We start from the raw sequence: 13,923 nt of genomic DNA, 5'->3' as shown, positions 1-13,923 counted from the left end.
CATTATAACTGCCCAAGACAATGATTCTAATTGAGGCCAAAAAAAGGCTGACCAAAAAATGTAAAGTGAAAATATGGGAAATGAGATAACTATAGTGGGCTTTGAAAATCTTCTAAATGTTCCCAGAGATCTAGAAGGCCACACATTTGTGTAGCTTTTTGCCGACTGAGAAAATGAGCAGCCATAGAACTCTCACCTCTGTTCGGACTTGATGGAGTGTGCAAACAGGAAGTGGTTGCTAAGGCAGAGCTGTTTACTCTGTAGTGATGAAAGCATGTGCCAGCACACACACAGAGTTTAATAGGGTAATAAATAGTTGAAGAAATTTAAGAAAATAATAATAGGGTAGTAAGTAGTTTAAGAAATTATAGAAAATTTTTGTCTAATAATTAGCTATATACTAACAAAATTAACAGAGATTTAAGTGGTTAACATACAAAGAATATTCCAGGAAGGTTGGCTAAAATAAACAGCAGCAACTACAAGCCCTGTTGAGTGGATATAGAACGTAATTCATAGAGTTTACGCATTATACTATTCATAATGTGGGTTTTTCAAAAAATATTAAAGGAAAACAGTAAATATAAGAAGACATAGCACATAAATATAGAGATAAAAAGCAGTTCTCAGAAACTCTTGTTAGGAAGCCCAGGTGTTATATTTACTAGACAAAGGCTTAAAGTAACTGTCTTTTTTGTGTTTTGACAGGTGGAGTTAGACAGAGAGAGAGAGACAGAGTGAAAGGTCTTCCTTCTGTTGGGTCACTCCCCAAATGGCCGCTATGGTCGGCACGCTGTGCCAATCCAAAGCCAGGAGCCAGGTGCTTCCTCCTGGTCTCCCATGCAGGTGCAGGGCCCAAGCACTTGGGCCATCCTCCACTGCCTTCCCAGGCCTCAGCAGAGAGCTGGACTGGAAGAGGAGCAACCAGGACAGAATCCGCTGCCCCAACCAGGACTAGAATCCAGGGTGCTGGTGTCACAGGCAGAAGATTAGCCTAGTGAGCCATGGTGCCGGCCAAATTAACTGCCTTAAATATCTTCAGAGAACTAAAAACTTATGTCCAAAAATTACAGAAAAGTATGAGAACAATGTGTTACCCAATATAGAATATCAATTTTAAAAATAGCTATTATAAAAAGGAATGAAATAGAAATTGTGTTTAAAAGTATAATAAATGAAATTAAAAATTCATTTTGGCAGTTATCCCATGCATATAGCAGCTACCTTGGGCTGCAGAAGAAGATGGTGGTCTCCACAACAGTTAAAATTCCTCGTAATTTTTGCTTGTTGGAAGAACTCGAAGAAGGACAAAAAGGAGTAGGTGATAGGATGGTTAGCTTGGGTCTTGAAGATGATGAAGATATGACACTTACAAGGTGGACAGGCATGATTATGGGGCCACCAAGGACAAATTATGAAAACAGAATATATAGCCTGAAAGTAGAATGTGGACCTAAATACCCAGAAGCTCCTCCATCAGTTATATTTGTAACAAAATTAATATGAATGGGATAAATAATACCAGTGGAAAGATGGCTGCACAGAGCATACTTGAAGTAGCAAAATGGCAAAATGCATATAGCATTCAAGTTGTACTTCAAGAGCTAAGATGTCTAATGGTGTCCAAAGAAAACATGAAGCTTCTACAGCCACCAGAACAAACATACAACAGTTAATTTTAATGAAGCTCAGACTTGCCTTAAATCAACAACCTGCTACTCACATCAATGTCTTGACTAAACATCACAATGCAAAATACCACACATTCAGTAAAGAATTCCAGCTGGAATACATGGTCTGGACATTTGTAATATATTTAATGTATGTACACCCATTTTGTTTTTAGGTAACGGGAGGAAAAATGTAGCACAATTTTTCTTTCTCTTGTTGAGGCACTGTCATTTAAACATTAACCTGGAGTGCTCCAACTAGGATTCAGGTTTTCAAGATGCAAGCATGGAGAGACATGCGAGATGGCAGTGGAAACATGCGTTTCTGAAAAGTAAAAATCCCAATAAGGACAAACAGAAATGGCATGTTTTATCCATCTTGTTTAGTGAAAGAGCTGCAGGTGACATTATTTAAAGTAGCAGGTACAATGAATATTGTCACAGATAGTGTTAAATTTTGAAGTGCTGTAGGTGCTGACTACCAGTAGAATAAAAATATGTTCAGGATTATATTGATACCTTTATTTATAATAAAAATTTGGGGGGTTGATGAATTTCTGTTAAAAGCTATTCCTGCCTGTTACATGTAACAGACAAGGTGAATATTTGTTCACATTCTTTGCTTAACAAACCATGCATTTAAGTTTAAGTGAAGTCAACAAAAAGGGGAAATATTTGTATAGATATGTGATTTTGAGATTAAAGTTAGTCTTAAAATGTAAATAAAATGTGGAAAGTGTCCTCAAGAAAAAAAATCACTTATTTAGAGGATCTCATTCTGATATCTGAGCTGGAAGAAAAATGAATTATTGAATATAAGAATAGATAAGATGAGGTTATCCACTCTAGGGGTAAGAAAGACTAAGATTGAAGGAAAATGAACAGAACTTTAGAGACCTGTGTGATACTATCAAGCATACCGACATATGTATGAGAAGAGGTCTAGAAGGAGAGGACTGATGGAGCTAATAGGGTATTTAATAGTGATAGAAAACATTTCAGATTTGATTAAAAATAATCTATACATCTGATAAGTTCAGTAAACTCCAAATAGGATAAAACAAAGACATTCCCACTTAGATGTCCTAGTCAGACTATAAAATGATATAATCTTAAAAGCAAAATATAAAAATAACCATCCTGTGCAAGGGCTCCAGAGTCAAATTAGTAGCTAAGTTTTCATCAGAAAGAGCAGTTAAGACACTACTTGGTATACCTGCATCTCAAATTGGGATGCCTGATTTGGTCCTGGCTCCTCTGCTTTATATCCATCCAGCTTCCTGCTAATGCGTACCCTGGGAGGTAGGAGATGATGCCTCAAGTCCTTAGGTCCTTACCACCAACATGGGAGATAGGAATTGAATTCCAGACTCCTGGCCCAACGGTGGTTACTAAGGACATTAAGGAAGTTAGACTAATTGATAGAAGTCTCTATTTCTCTCTGTTATCTCTTTGTCTTTCAAATAAAAATGAAAAATAATTCTTAAAATAAAAATATAATAAATTATACTTAATTATATAATTATAAAAATTTGTTGATGAGCTTATAATGTATGGAATTGTAATTTGTATGACAGTGATACTACCAAGGAATTATTGGAGGAAAATGTGTGTGTACAGTTGGAATTAGTTCAGTTTTTATCCAGGTTAGATTGTTTTGAATAAAGACGTTAATTGGAATCCCCAGAGCAAACACTAAGAAAACAAGCTTGAAAAATCTATGGTGAATGGGGCCAGCTCCATGGTGTAGAGGGTAAAGCCATGCCTGTGTTGCCAGCATCCCATATGGGTTCCAGTTTGAGTCCCGGCTGCTCCACTTCCAATCCAGCTCTCTGCTATGGCCTGGGAAAGCAGTAGGAGATGGCCCAAGTCATTGGGCCCCTGCAACCATGTGGGAGACCCAGAAGAAGATCCTGGTTCCTGCCTTCAGATCGGTGCAGCTCCGGCCATTGTGACCAACTGGGGAGTGAACCAGCAGATGGAAGACTTCTCGCTATCTCTCTCTCACTCTCTCTCTCTCTCTCTCTTTCTCTCTCTGCCTTTCCCTCTCTCTCTGTGTGTAACTCTGACTTTCACAGGAGTGTCAATTTGTAAAGTCAACAACAGGAGTCACTGTGCACTTACTCCTCATGTAGCATCTCTGTCCTTAATGTGCTGTACATTGAGACTTAATGCTATAACGAGTACTCAAACAGTATATTTCACTTTGTGTTTCTATGGGGGTGCAAACTGTTGAAATCTTTACTTAATGTATACTAAACTGATCTTCTGTAAAAAAAAAAAAAGAAGAAGAAGAAATTGTCAATTCCCAACTTGACTCTCACTGGGATTAAACATGACAATAGGTCTGATCTGATTTCATCATCATTTAAAAAATCATCTATTATTTTTCACTTTATGTTTCTGTGTGAGAGCAAACTGTTGAAATCTTTACTTAATGTATGCTAAACTGATCTTCTGTATATAAAGAGAATCGAAAATGAATCCTCATGTGAATGGAAGGGGAGAGGGAGTGGGAAAGGGGAGGGTTGCGGGTTGGAGGGACATTATGGGGTGGGAAGCCATTGTAATCCATAAGCCGTACTTTGGAAATTTATATTCATTAAATAAAAGTTAAAAAAATAAATCTTTAAGGTTAAGCCTTTACCTGTGATGCTGGCATCCTGTATGGGTGTGGGTTTGTGTCCTGGCTGCTCCTTTTCTGATCCAGCTCTCTGCTAATGGCCTGGGAAAGCAGTAAAAGATGGTCCAAGTGCTTGGACCCCTGCACACACATGGAAGATCTGGAAGAAGCACCTGGCTCCTGGCTTCAAATCATCCCAGCTCCAGCCACTGAGGCCATTTGGGTAGTGAACCAGCAGATGTGAGACTTCTCTGTCTCTCCCTCTTATCTGTAACTCAGCCTCTCAAACAATTAAATATTCTTTTGTAAAAAGTTGTTGGAAAATATGTACTATGAAAAATTTATGCATGGGCTTCAACTTTTTTTTAACTAAAACAAACTCATCTTTTCTTCCTATTTTTTTCTTGAACTTTTTGAAGTATTCTTATACTACAGAAACAAAGAGGTAATGTATCAAGAAGGTATAGAAATTATAAACATGTTAGCACTAATAACACATCCCAAAATGCACAAAGCAACAATAGACAGAGAACAGATAATTCAAATATAGTAGTTGCAGGTGCAGTTGTTTGGCCACTTTGAATGTTCTCATCTGATATTCAGAGTGCCTGGTTTGAGTCCTAGCTCATTTGCTTATTTTCTAGCTGCCTGCAAATGCATACCCTGGGACACAATAGATAAGGCTCAATTACTTGGGACCCTGCTACCGCTTGGAAGACCCAGATTGAGTTCTGGACTCCTGGCTTCAGCTTGACCTAAGCCTGGCTTTTGCAGACATTTGAGTAACCCAGTGGATGGAAGACTTCTATCCTTCTGCCTTTCAAATACAATATGAAAATAAATAAATATTGTTACAAATAGAGATTTCATATCTCATTTTCAGTAATGAATAATAGCTGAAGAAGGAAATGTAGGAGTAATATGAACTGATTAAAAAAGAATCCTTCAGGAGGTACCTTTCTCTGAAGGGAGGAGAGAACTTCCACTTTGACTACGACCTTGTCTAAATATGATCAGAGTTGGTGAACTCAAAAGGCTTCCACAGCCTTGGTGACTCATGACAAGAGCCTAGGGTGATTACTGATGCCATAAACAAGAGTGTCAATTTGTAAAGTCAACAACAGGAGTCACTGTGCACTTACTCCTCATGTAGGATCTCTGTCCTTAGTGTGCTGTACATTCTGATTTAATGCTATAACCAGTACTCAAACAGTATTTTTCACTTTGTGTTTCCATGTGGGTGAAAACTGTTGAAATCTTTACTTAATATATGCTAAACTGATCTTCTGTATATAAAGAGAATTGAAAATGAATCTTGATGTGAATGGAAGGGGAGAGGGAGTGGGAGAAGGGAGGGTTGTGGGTGGGAGGGAAATTATGGGGGGGGGAGCCATTGTAATCCATAAGCTGTACTTTGGAAATTTATATTCAGTAAATAAAAGTTAAAAAAAATAAAAAAAATCCTTCAAACACCAGCAGAATATAGACTTCTGAAAGGTTCATGGAATATTCTCTAAAATAGTCCTGTTATAAAATTGGTTATTAAGTAAGTCTCAGTCAATTTAAATAATGAAAATCATGCAAATTCCAAAACTTAATGAAGAAGGATTAAAATTTTGAATAGATTGTGTAACAAGTAAAGAAATTGAGTTAGTAAACTTCCTACCAGCCCAGGCCAAGAAAGCTTCACTGAGAAATTGTAGCAAATGTTTAAAGAACAGTAACATCAAAACATCACAAACACTTCCAAGAATACGGGGGGAGGGAATACTCCCCACTTACTCTATAAGGCAGTGTTGCCCTTTTACCAAAGCTAGACAAAAACATCAAAATATACTCTTAACCAGTAGTCTTTATTAAATATAGATGAGAAAGTCTTTAATAAAATACCATCAAACCAAATCAGCAATATTAAAATAATAATTTAAACATATTATGACAAAATAGGATTCATGTCAGGAATAAGTTTGGTTTGACATCTGAAAATCCATTAATATAATATATCAAATTAGCTGAATCAAGGACAAAGTTACCTGATTATTATAGATGTAGAATAAATGATAAAATTCAGCATCCTTTCATGATAAAATCACTCAACTAACTAGAAGTACCCAGCAAAGTGCTCAACCTGATTAAAAGCCTTTATGAAAACCACACAGCTAATATCATCTTTTGTGGAGAAAGACTGCTTTTTGGGAAGATCAGGAAAAACATGAGGATATCTACTCTCAAATACTAGTATTTTACATTGTACTAGAACTTCTAGCCAGGGAATTTTAACAAGAAAAATGCATTCAGATTGGGAGAAAAAGAAAATGGAAAACTAGTTTGTGTATAGGAAGCTAAAGAATACACACACACACACACACACACAAGATTAGATCTAACAATTCATCATTGTTGCAGGATTGAAAATAAATATTTAAAAATAAACTGTATTTCATTCAAATTTAAGTAGTTCTTAACAATGTGGTCCCAATTTCAAAGCTTATCACAAAGCTGTGGTAATCAGATTCTGGTCTAGCATAAGGACAGACAGATGAATGAATGGGATTGCAGAAACAAACTTACATTTATGGTTAATTGAATGCTGGCTGTGCTGCAAGATAATTTAATGGGAAAATAACATTGTATCCACATGCAAAAAGATGAAATTTGGCTCCTACCTCAAACAATATCTCAAAGTGGATCCAATTCCTAAATTTAAAGGTTAGAACTAAAGAACTTTTTTAGCAGAAAACATAAGAATAAATCTCTGTGTGTGTGTGTTTAGCTTTGACACCAAAAGCACAAATGACAAAAGAAAAAATAGCAAAATGGACTTCATCGCAATTAAAACCTATGCTTCAAAGAACTCCATTAAGAAAATGAAATGACAATCCATAGAACTGAAGAGATTAATTATACATTATACACCTCATAAGTGGCCTATAAAAGGAGTATATTCTTTAAAAAATCACAGCAATAAAAGCACCAAATCACTGTACTTAAATCTAAAATGTTTTGAAGTTTTCAAAAGCTTATATACAAATGATCAACAATCTTTGAACAATTAATGAAAGAAAGACAAAGCAAGCATTGACAATGGTGTGCAGTAGTTGGAGCCCTCATATATTGCTAGTGGGAATGTAAATGGCACAGCCAAGTTGGAAAGCAGTTTTCCAAAATGAGTTAACATATGACCCAAATAAATTCCATTCTTAAGCAATGCTAACCAAGATGAATGAAAACATGTCCACAGAAAAACTTCTACACAAATATTCCTTCCCATAGTTTTTCACTGTAGTTGGTGAACAAAAATCTACTTGGAGGTAGAAATGGGAAACAAGCCAGAGTGTTAGGGGTATGCCAAGACTTTTCCTAGGAACTGATAGAATCAGCCATTGTTTTCTGGGTAGGTTCTGGGTAGTTGGGCAATATGTTGAGAGGAAATGGGATCCCAGAGGAATATAACTTCTTCTAGCGGTAATACCCATTTTTCTGGATCTGAGATAGGTGGGGCTTCCTTTTATAATATGGATAATACATCTATTCTTGATACTTTTAATGATTCTTTTGCACAAGTTATTTTATACTTTTTCTATACTGGAACAGATTCTAAACACGAAATCTCTTCAGTAACAGATTAAGTACTTAAGAAATCATAATTTTTCTGTTTTTAGAGGCAACTTAAGCCAGTAAATTTAGTCTCAGTAACTGCTGATTTGTAAGGATTTATTGCTGAGTATCAAAATAGGTTTTTCTCCATCTTCAACAGCTTTAAAAATATGGTAGTGGGGCTGGTACTGTGGAACAGCAGGTTAAAGCCCTGGCTTGCAGTGCCGGCATCCCATATGGGTGCTGGTTTGAGGCTCGGCTGCTCCACTTCCAATCCAGCACTCTGCTATAGCCTGGGAAAGCAGAAGAGGTGGCCAAGTCCATGGGCCCCTGCATCTGCATGGGAGACCTGGAAGAAGCTCCTGGCTCCTGGCCTCAGATCAGCTCCGCTCTGGCCATTGCAGTCATCTGGGGAGTGAACCAGAAAATGGAAGACCTACCTCTGGCTCTATCACTCTCTGAAACTCTTTCAAAAAATAAAATAAATCTTTTAAATAAATAAATAAAATATGGTTGTTATGCAATTTCATAGATGTTATAGGGGTATCAATTGTCATGTGCTTTGAAATTCTAACACAAAATGAGAATCATATTACTTAACGTATCCAACAAAACATGTTAAAAATTAAAAATAACATAAAAATCCATCAACTGATGAATGGAAAATCACAAATATATCTGTTCAATGAAACATTATGTGGCCATAAAAAGGAATGAAGAAGTTATACATGCTACAACATGAATTTTTTTAATGATTTTATTTATTTATTTGAGAGGCAGAGTTACAGAGAGAGGGAGAAACAGAGAGAAAGGTCTTCCATCCACTAGTTTAAATGGCCACTATTGCAGGAGCTGGGCCAGTACAAAGCCAGGAGCCAGGAGCTTCTTCTGGGTCTTCCATGCAGGTGCAAGGACCCAAGTAATTGGATTGGGCTGTATTATACTGCTTTCCCAGGCCATTAGCAAAGAGCTAGATCAGAAGAGAAGCAGCTGGGACAAAAGCCTGTACCCCTAATGGAATATCAGCACCGTAGGCAGAGGCTTAGCCCCCTGCACCACAGCACTGGCCCCCATGGATGTGTTTTGAAAGCATTATGCTAAATGAAAGAAGCTGTTCACAAAAAAAATGTTGTATGATTCTACTTATATAAAATGTTTAGAATCAGCTAAGCAATAATATTTTGAATCATTGAGTTTCTTCCTTTTGTGGCTCATGTTCCCTCCAGCCCTGCTACCAATTCCTATATATTCCTCCTGGTTGAAAAAGTCTTCCTTTTCCCTCAGTATGTTATTTGTTTCTTATGTTATGCATCAGCAATTATTTGAATTTTATTTATATTATTTTGACAGGAACCAATTTTAGTACATATCCTTAAATATATTTATGGGTGAATAAACATGATAGTTTTTCTTGTCCCTAGCTATAGATACAAAGCCAATTTGGGAAACATTTGGCTACATATCACTACTTTTTTTTCCCTAATAAGTCTATCACTTTACTGATCAACTTGTATGCCCTAGGGACATTTCCTGATGTAGTATCCCCAGCAGGGTCCTTTTTAGTCATTCAGAGTTGCCTTCCAGCATGAGACCTGTTTGTCATTCCTGAGATGAATGTAACTGAAGTCTAGAAAATTTTAGAATATGACATTTTGTTTCATTATATCTCTTGGAGAGCATGTCAATGAAAGGTAATTTATTTTGTTATATTATTTTTTTAACTTTTATTTAATAAATATAAATTTCCAAAGTACAGAATATGGATTACAATGGATTGCCCCCCATAACGTCCCTCCAACCCTCAACCCTCCCCTTATCCACTCCCTCTCCCCTTCCATTCGCATCAAGATTCATTTTCAATTCTCTTTATATACAGAAGATCAATTTAGCATACATTAAGTAAAGATTTCAACAGTTTACTCCCACACAGAAACATAAAGTGAAAAATACTGTTTGAGTACTAGTTATAGCATTAAATCTCAATGTACAGCACACTAAGCACAAAGATCCTGCATGAGGAGTAAGTGCACAGTGACTCCTGTTGTTGACTTAACAAATTGACACTCTTGTTTATGGCATCAGTAATCACCCTAGGCTCTTGTCATGAGCTGCCAAGGTTATGGAAGCCCCCTGAGTTCGCCAACTCTGATCATATTTAGACAAGGCCATGGTCAAAGTGGAAGTTCTCTCCTCCCTTCAGAGAAAGGTACCTCCTCCTTGATGACCCATTCTTTCCACTGGGATCTCATTCGTGGAGATCTTTCATTTAGGTTTTTTTTTCCCACAGAGTGTCTTGGCTTTCCATGCCTGAAATACTCTCATGGGCATTTCAGCCGGATCTGCATGCCTTAAGGGCTGATTCTGAGGCCAGAGTGCTGTTAGGACATTTGCCATTCTATGGGTCTGCTGTGTATCTCACTTCCCATGTTGGACCATTCTCTCCCTTTTTGATTCTATCAGCTAGTATTTGCAGACACTATTCTTGTTTATGTGATCCCTTTGGTTCTTAGTCCTATCATTATGATCAATTGTGAACAGAAATTGATCACTGGGACTAGTGAGATGGCATTGGTACATGCCACCTTGATGGGATTGAATTCGAATCCCCTGGTATGTTTCTAGCTCCACCGTTTGGGGCAAGTCAGCTTGAGCATGTCCCGAATTGCACATCTCTTCCCTCTCTTATTCCCACTCTTATATTTAACAGCAATCACTTTTCTGTTAAGTTTCAGCACTTAAGAAGAATTGTGTATTGATTACAGTATTCAACCAAAAGTATTAAGTAGAACAAACAAAAAAGTACTAAGAGGGATAACATATTAAGTTGTTCATCAACAGTCAGGGTGAGGGCTGATCAAGTCACCGTTTCTCATAGTGTTCATTTCACTTTAACAGGTTTCCTTTTTGGTGCTCAGTTAGTTGTCACCGATCAGGGAGAACAAGTGGTATATGTCCCTTTGGGATTGGCTTATTTCACTCAACATAATGTTTTCCAAATTTCTAACAGTGATCACTTTTCAGTTAAAATTTAAACACCTAAGAATAATTGTATGTTAATTACAGAGTTCAACCAATGGTACTAGGACAAAAAAAATACTAAAATGGATAAAGTATTACATTGTACATCAACCATCAGGACAAGAGCTGATCAATTCACTGTTTCTCACAGTGTCCATTTCACTTCAACAAGTTTCCCCTTTGGTGCTCAGTTAGTTGTCCCCAATCAGGGAGAACATATGATATTTGTCCCTTTGAGACTGGCTTAATTCACTCAGCATGATGTTTTCCAAATTCCTCCATCTTGTTGCAAATGACTGTGTTTCGTTGTTTTTGACTGCTGTATAGTATTCAATAGAGTACCTGTCCCATAATTTCTTTATCCAGTCTACTGTTGATGCGCATTTGGGTTGGTTCCAGGTCTTAGCTATTGTGAATTGAGCTGCAATAAACATTAATGTGCAGACTGCTTTTTTGTTTGCCAATTTCATTTCCTTTGGGTAAATTCCAAGGAGTTGGATGGCTGGGTTTAATCCACTCAACATGGATTAAAGACTTAAATCTATGACCTGACACCATCAAATTATTAGAGAGCACTGGAAAAACCCTGCAAGATATAGGTACCGGCAATGACTTTTTTGGAAAACACCCCAGAAGCACAGGCAGTCAAAGCCAAAATTAACTATTGGGATTGCATCAAATTGAGAAGTTTCTGTACTTCAAAAGAAGCAGTCAGGAAAGTGAAGACACAACCGACAGAATGGGAAAATATATTTGCAAACTATGCAACTGATAAAGGGTTGATAACCAGAATCTACAAAGAAATCAAGAAACTCCACAACATCAAAACAAACAACCCACTTAAGAGATGGGCCAAGGACCTCAATAGACATTTTTCAAAAAGAGGAAATCCAAATGGCCAACAAACAGATGAAAAAATGTTCAAGATCACTCGCCATCAGGGAAATGCAAATCAAAACCACAATGAGGTTCCACCTCACCCCAGTTAGAATGGCTCACATTCAGAAATCTACCAACAATAGATGCTGGAGAGGATGTGGGGAAAAAGGGACACTAATCCACTGTTGGTGGGAATGCAAACTGGTGAAGCCACTATGGAAGTCAGTCTGGAGATTCCTCAGAAACCTGAATATAACCCTACCATTCAACCCAGCCATCCCACTCCTTGGAATTTACCCAAAGGAAATGAAATTGGCAAACAAAAAAGCAGTCTGCACATTAATGTTTATTTTGTTATATTATTAAAAGTTAAATCTTAAACTTCCTAAGAAGTTAAAGTATTTTTTTTGACAGGCAGAGATAGACAGTGAGAGAGAGAGAGACAGAGAGAAAAGTCTTCCTTTTCCATTGGTTCACCCCCCAAATGGCCACTACAGCTGGCACGCTGCACTTTTCTGAAGCCAGGTGCCAGGTGCTTCCCCCTGGTCTCCCATGCAGGTGCAGGGTCCAAGCATTTGGGCCATCCTCCACTGCTTTCCCAGGCCACAGGAGAGAGCTGGACTGGAAGAGGGGTAACCAGGACAGAACCAGCACCCCAACCGGAACTAGAACCCGGAGTGCTGGCACCACAGGCGGAGGATTAGCCTAGTGAGCTGCGGCGCCAGCCAAGAAGTTAAACTTTAATATAATGATAATAGTTGTGGATGATTAGATTTATATAATGTTTCCCTTGAACCTGAAAAATCTTCCTTTTTCTTTTGTTTTTGAAATTGAAATCATCGCTACCAGAAGGAAAGGAAGTGTTAATTTCTGTGGCTTAGGAGCTAAATATTACCCTCTGTCTCCCTCTCTCTCTCTTGTTTTTTTGTAATAATAATTTTCTTAAATCATTCAAATCTTGGAAAAGAGATGAATTAGTGTTTAAACTTGATTCATTTTTATCTTTGGTAAATGGAATAGTGGCAAACAGAATTTCTTCTTTTGAATAGCTATGAAAGGTCAGAAGTGAAGACTTCCTATTTATTTAACTGTCATATTGATAAGAAAACTGGAAGGATTTCTTTTAGTACAGTGTAATGTGAAAGTTCATACAGGTAGAAATAATTTCCATCCAAACTTAAAACTCATAGGTAACTTTTAAAAAAGATTGAATTACAGTTGTCATTTCTGTGATTTCAACAGAGAAAGCAGTAGGGAGAATACCTCACTGAATGTTCTCCCTCATTCCTGAATAATTACTACATTCTTTGATAATGACCTTGTCAGGTGACACTTTACTGGGAAGGCCAGAGAGCATGTGATTTTTGAAGGGCTTGAATTCATGCATAGTAATTTCACCTTTTTTTTAAAAAAAGTAGCATTTTGACTAAGTGAATCCTTTAAGTTTTAGTGGTACTCTGATATTGGCTCAAGTAAGTATTTGCCCTTGATATATTGATTGAAAAACAACAAAATTATGTTGAGCTTTGATGTTTGGGGAAACTTTAAATTTATTGGTTCATGGCATTTTTGTGTGTTAAAATATATTTTAATCTCTAAAAAGAAAGATGGAGACTAATCAAAGCAGTGCCTATTTGACTATTATATAAGTTAATAAATTAATATTTTGTTCTGATTGCTACAGAATTTTTGATAATAATAATGTTACACTGTAGATAAAATTCATTACCAGACCCATCACCTTTCTTAGCAGTTACACCATGAACTTAGTATTTTTTAAAGATCTTTTGTTTTATTCGAAAGGCAGTTACAGAGGGATAGACAGAGACAGAGACTTCCTTCCACTGGTACACTCCCCAAATGCAACAGCCAGAGCTGAGGCATACTGAAGCCAGGAGCTAGGAACTTCATCCCTGTCTCTCACATGTGCACAGGGGCCCAAACATTTGGACCATCCTCCACTGCCTTCCCAGGCATTAGCAGAGAGCTGGATCAGAAGTGGAGCAGCCAGGGGCCAGCACTGTGGCATAGCAGGTAAAGTCGCCACTTGCAGTGCCAGCATCCCAGATGGGCTCTGGTTTGAGTCCCAGCTGCTCCATTTCCAATCTGGCTCTCTTCTATGGCCTGGGAAAGCAG

The 13,923-nt window shown here is 37.5% G+C and overlaps 1 pseudogene; it reads left to right on the top strand.

Annotated features, from left to right (window-relative positions):
* The first annotated feature begins 1,242 nt into the window (after positions 1 to 1,242).
* LOC138848409 (ubiquitin-conjugating enzyme E2 variant 2 pseudogene) lies at positions 1,243 to 1,676 on the top strand (annotated as a pseudogene).
* The last annotated feature ends 12,247 nt before the right edge of the window (positions 1,677 to 13,923 follow it).

The sequence above is a fragment of the Oryctolagus cuniculus genome, unplaced genomic scaffold, assembly GCF_964237555.1.
Source record: "Oryctolagus cuniculus unplaced genomic scaffold, mOryCun1.1 SCAFFOLD_68, whole genome shotgun sequence".
Taxonomy (NCBI): Eukaryota; Metazoa; Chordata; class Mammalia; order Lagomorpha; family Leporidae; genus Oryctolagus; species Oryctolagus cuniculus.
The sequence above is the reverse complement of the archived record's forward strand: the minus strand, read 5'-3'. Positions and strand labels throughout refer to the sequence as shown.